The following is a 6,650-nucleotide window of genomic DNA, read 5'->3' on the forward strand; positions in this document are numbered from 1 at the left end:
GAGGGCGAAGTAGGTAATGGGGATCAAATATATGGTAGCTGAAGGAAACTGGACTTTGGGTGGTAAACACACAATAGAATATACATATGTCAAATTATAATGTGCACCTGAAAATTATATAATTGTATTAACCAATGTTACCTCAATAAACTTAATAAAAATTTAAAAATAAGTAAATAAAATACACAATGAATTTTGAAGACTTAGTATCAAAAAATGTAAAATATTTAAATTATTTTCACCTTGGTTACATATTGAGAGATAATTTGGATATATTGGATTAAAGATATTACTTAAACTAATTTTATGTGTTTCTTTTTACTTTTAAAATGTGACAACTAGAAAATTTTAAAATGCATGTGTGATTCACAGTATATTTTTGTTGGGCAGCTTTTTATTTACAGAATGGCGGACAAATTTTAGATTGCTATAGACAAGGAACATATGATTTAACACTTAACTACACATGATCTGTAGTAATAATGTGCTTATTACAAAGAATATCATTTTAGAATAAAGGGAAGTTTTTTAGGTTGAATTATGTCAGCTTTGTTAAAAACTCACTACATTGTCTTTATTCTTCTTATTTCACTCTTGTCCAGTGAAAACTATAATGGATAGCATTATTTCCTAGAATGAAATTGAGAGCGACTGATTTAAAGTTAGTTAAACAATGACGGACTTCATGTGAGAGTTAACAATCTCATTATTTTAATTTATGAGAACTATTTTACTCTTAAATCTTAAAATTTGCAAGCTTATTAAATGTTTCAAAGTTGTTTCAAATTTTATAATTATTTTTTGGCTTATTAAAATATGTTGATTCGTGTTCATAAATCTGGATTTTTATTACTCTTTTACTAACTTTTAAAATATTAATTAAAAGTACTAAAATGTACATTAACCTTCTCCACAATGGTTTCTTCATAAGGATAGTCTAACTAATGATTAAAATATCTTATAGTAATCAGTTCTCAAAATGTTTGAATTTTACTGTAATGATTTTTCTAATATTAGCAATCCCATGCTTTATTTTACTTTCACTCAGGAACATGTATTAAATTTTAGCGGTATATAACCTTAACTGAAATTAAATTTGAGAAAACAAATAAAAAGAAAATTGCAGATACACTTTTCAGAGAGAAAAAATAAAATTTGAAGATTTTCATGTAGAATAAGTTGAAATCTTAAAGCTTTTCATCTCTGTAACTCATAAATTGTGTCATACCTGACTTAATATTGTTAAGATGATTACTAACAGTACAATCACAAAATTAATATATCATGACTACAAAACATTTTCCAAGGAAAAACAAAAATTCAAAAACTTATTTGGCCTCTACATTTCTAGATGTATATCTTTCCTATGTAATGATGGATGATAATTTACCTACATAAATAACTGATTTTGGGAGAAATCAATGGGAAAAGACCTAACTTATCTTCCACTTTAGATAATTTTAAAAAATGGTTTATATTTTATTTATTTAAAATTAGATTTAGCTTCACATAACAGAAAACAAAATCCCAGAAATACCAGTGGCCTAAACATAAGGGTTAATTTATTCCTTGAAAGATAGCCATATAGTGTTTCCTTTACAAGAAAAGGTGAGTACAGTACAATAAAATATTTTTAGGGAGACAGAGACCTCATTAACATAATTTTCATTACAGTATATTATTATAATTCTATTAGTTATTATTAATCTCTTACTGTGCCCAATTTATAAATTAAACTTTAACATAGGTATGTGTGTATAGGAATATATATAGTATATATAGGGCTGAGTACTATTGCAGTTTCAGGCATCCACTGGGGGGGTCTTGGAACGTATCACCCATGGGGGACTACTATATCCCAGTAAATAAACTAGTATGCTGCTATTTTTACATGCTATTAGGGGAGGAACAATTGATAATTTCTTAGTTGTTCTCTATTACTAACCCAACATATAGAGATTCACTGGCAATAATGTAAAATATTAAAGCAGAGTTTGGAATAGCAAATGACAGACACATGTTCAATTCCTGAGACTCATGCTGGATTTGCAGCATTAAAGGCCCTGTTCTCTTTTTAGTCAACTAGTGTGACTTGAAAGACTGTGTGACACTCCCTACCTCAATTACTGATTTAAAATATTTGGTGCTCTTTAGTAGAAGTTTTCTAAACATGCTATTGGAAACCTTGGACTGAATTCAGGGAAGAGAGTAGCAAAGCGAGTTATCGTGACTACCATTTATTCAAACATCCACTTGCCTTCCAAATCTTGGAAATATTAGACATCTACGAGAAATTTTATTTGAACAAATTGTTATTACACTTAAAAATTGACTTGAGCAATTCTTTTATCAAAGAATACAGAGATTACAGTTGACTAGTCTGTTACCTGCTTTTATAACTTAACATCACAGAACAATCTGTTAGAAAAGCAAGAATCTCTTTAAAATGCTAGTTGCTACACTTAACTTCATGGTAACATTTGACATTATTTTTCTTAAAGATGGCTACAACTGTATATAATATAAACTTTTTGATACTTTGATCAAACCTTCATATACAAATAAACATTTAATAACCTGAAGTATATTTTATTTTTTCTGGCTTTGAGGATTTCCAAGATATAAACAAAAAATCTAATTTCATAAGTTAACTGGCATATTTCTTTTTCTTAGTGAATAAACCAGGAATTCTTTGCAAAATCTTAACTTTTCATGACACAAATTGTGTGTTAAATATGTGATGAAAGAGGCTTTAATTATAGCATCAAATGCTTGCATACTTAGAAACATAAGTGTTTTACACACAAGTTTGTATTTGTTTTGATATAATGAAATTTCACCAAGAAATTGGTGTTCAGATTATGATCTAAGCACATATCTAAGGATTTGTTAAATCCTTGAGTGACACGTTGGATAACATAGTGAAAATTGACTGCAATTTCTCTTATCTAATGATGGTTAATAGTTCAGAAAGCAAGCTCAGAATTCACACTCATAATGAGGATGTGCCACTGTCAAATCACTAAGATATAATTATGAATTTGTAGTCATAATGACTAAGCATGTGAAATTAACAAAACAACTTAGAGTGATATGAGAAGAAAATGCTGTGAAATGTGTTAAAAGCAGAAAATGTGATATCAGTTTATTCTTATTTGAAAGCAACATAATACATATACCTTCTGCTTTTAGAAGAAATGTCTGAAAAAAAATATGACATACACAGTGATAACATAGTGGATGAACTTCTGTTGCAGTAAACTTATGTCCTTGAGGTATAATTTGTGTTAAAATATTTCACAAAAATGCAGTAAGGTATTAAAATGTATTTAGCTTAGGATTCTGCATATTAATGTTGGGTGCTAATTTTTGTGCCTAATTTTGACACATCATCTTTGAATCTATTTTGTATATGAAGAAAAGGAGAAAGAGGAAGACAAGTTCAACATAACCCTAAAGTATGACACTCTAGATCTGACTCAAGGATAATAAAATGTTACTTGTTCCTCCAAGGAAAATGGGAATTTCAAAAGGCTTGCTTTGGTAGTGTTCTTTACAGTTCAGTTATTTGATTTTGATTGCTATTAAACTTTAGTCTGCTTCTTTGACTTCCACTTACTTTTTCTTACTATCGGTTTTACGTATGTAATGTTTTTGACTGCTAACTGTAAACTAATATATCTGCTTCTAGTATGTCCTTTTAGGAAACAAAATTCTAAAAGTCAGAAGAAAGATGTGTTTTGCTCATTCTAATTTCTTAGACAATCCCATGGAAGATGCTTAATACATATTTAGTGAATCTGTGTGTGTGTGTGTGTGTGTGTGTGTGTGTGTGTGTGTTTTATATCCTACTTAAACCAGAGTCCTTCTATTCTTGTCCTAAAAGGCAAGATATGAACCTCTTCAGAGAAGACTTCGGTTTCCAGAATACTTATTTATGCTTTAAACTTATTAACAGTCTATACACCTTTTCAGATGCTAGTAACCTTCCATTTGAGGAGTCAAGAGACTTTATTATGTAGTTCCCCTTTGCCCAATACAGTTTTTTTTTAAAGAAACATATACTGCAGAAAATACTGTATCATCTTTACCATCTCCAAATTTTTCTCAGTTCTTTTCTTAGAGGAAAGTTCTTACTCTTAGATTTTGGTAATATAATGGGCAATTATCCTTACATCTGGCACCAGTATTCCTCTTAAGGAGAGAACTATCTTTGTGAACATAGTTCCTTAAGAAGCTTGGGGCAGAAAGTGACACTCTGAAGTCAGGAATGTCAGTAGGAGACCCATGCCATTGTGCCAGGTGATGAGGGAATCATCAAATGCTGGTTCAAGATGGCACAGCCAAATAATATTGGCATTAAAAAAATATAGGTCAATATAGAATAGAAAGCCCAGAAATAACCACACATATGTGGCCAAATAATTTTGATGAAGGCACCAAGAATACACAGTGGAGAAATGACAATCTCTTCAATAAATGGTGCTGGGAAAACTGAATAGCCACACTCAAAACAATAAAATTGAACCCCTATCTTACAACATACACAAAATACATCCCAAAAGGGATTAATGACTTAAAAGTAAGACCTGAAAAATAAGGATAAGTTCTTTGATGTTGTTCTTGGCAATGATTTTTTGGATTTGACACCAAAAGAAAAAATAAACAAGTGGGCCTACATTAAACTAGAATACTTCTGCAGAGCAAGTAAAATCATCAACAAAATGAAAAGAATGAGAAAATATTTGCAAATCATATATTTGATAAGGGGTTAATATCCAAAATACATAAGGAATACATACAACTTGATAGCAGACAAACAAAAAACAACAACCAAACAGTCAATTTAAAAATGGACTAAGGACCTGAGTAGCATAGATGTTTTTCCAGAGAAGACATACAAACAGCCAATAGATACATGAAAGGTATTTGACATCACTAATCATCAAGGAAATGCAAATGAAAACCATGATGAGATATCAACTCATACCCGTTAGGATATCTATATCAAAAAGACAAGAGATAACATGTTGGTGAGGATGTGGAGAAAATGGAACCCTGTGCACTGTTAGTGAGAATGTATACTGACATGGCCATTATGAAAAACAGTATATAGTTTCTCAAGAAATTAAAAATAGAGCTACCAAATAGAAGTTAAAAATCTAGCAATCCCGCCTCAGGATATATATCCAAAGGAAATGAAAATGGGATATCTAAGAGATATCTTCACTTTCACATTCATTGCAGCATTATTTATAAGAGCCATGGTATAGAAACAACCTAAGTGTTCATCAGTGGATAAATACATAAAAAGATATGGTGTCTGTATATATAATAAAATATTATTCAACCATAAGGAAGAAGGAAATGCTGCCATTTGAGGCAATATGGATGAAACTTGATGGCAGCATGCTAAGTGAAATAAGCCAGACAGAAAAACAGATGCTTCATGTTATCACTTATATGTGGAATTAAAAAAAATCAGACTCATAGAAACAGTAGAATGGTGGTTGCTAGGGCTAGGGGATGGGAGAAATAGGGAGAGGTTGGTAAAAGGGTACACATTTTCAGCTGTAAGATGAGTAAATTCTGAGGCTCTAATGTATAGCACGGGGACTACAGTTGATACTACTGTACTATATAATTGAAATTTGCTGAGAGAGTAAATCTCAAGCATTTTCATTCCCATTCTCTGAAAAAGTTTTATGACATGAAAGAATGAATATGTTAATTGTTAGATGGTAGGAAGCCTTTTACAATGTATACATATATCAACTTATCATGTATACTTTAAATATATTACGGTTTTGTCAATTATACCTTGATAAGCAAAGAAAAGTTTTAAAAAATAGAATTGAGTGTTACAGAGTGTTGGCTACCTCCTCTGATTGGTCTAGGCTCTTAATTCTCAGTGTTGAGGGCAGTTGGTGGGGTAAGAAAAAATTTTATATATTGTAGGTAATCCCTGATTCATGAAACAAATTTAGATTATATAATGCATTGAAACTTAAATAATTTTATTTAAATTCAGCTCCATAAAGCCTAAAATTATTAATATTTCCCAAATTGTACCATGACAGTGTTAGTTTCCGTTTCTGACATTGCAATAATTTTTTAAATCTTTTGTGAACTTCTGTGGTATTTGGAGAGAAACTGGGGAAGACTGCTATGGAAGTTTGGAATTCCAAAATTAAGATCACAAAATTGCACAAGTCTGTTTAAATAAAATTGTGTGTGTGTGTGTGTGTGTGTGTGTGTGTGTGTGTATAGAAAGAAAGAAGAAAAAATAGCACTCAAAGGGTGGATTCCCAAATGCAAGAAGTTGTTTCCCTGGGTGTGGCCTATGGCCGAGTGATTAAAATTTTTCTCTTCCCTATTTTTTATGTTGTATTTCTTGGAAACTGAGATGTTAGCATGGGTCTTCTACTAAATCTGGATAAGATTGCTTAGAGTCTCGCATTCCACACAATGTGATTTTCCAAAGATCTCTAGAGGTGTTTATATTCTTGTGTTCATGTCTGATTCCAAATACCTATTTCCTCAGAATTCATTTCATCAGGAATTGAATCACCCTGCTTTGTTTGCTATCTTTATGTTACTATGTGGAATCTCAAATATGAATCTTGAGCCCTTACCCAAATTCCATTGAA

This window comes from Pteropus alecto, unplaced genomic scaffold (assembly GCF_000325575.1).
Source record: "Pteropus alecto unplaced genomic scaffold, ASM32557v1 scaffold38, whole genome shotgun sequence".
Classification (NCBI taxonomy): Eukaryota; Metazoa; Chordata; class Mammalia; order Chiroptera; family Pteropodidae; genus Pteropus; species Pteropus alecto.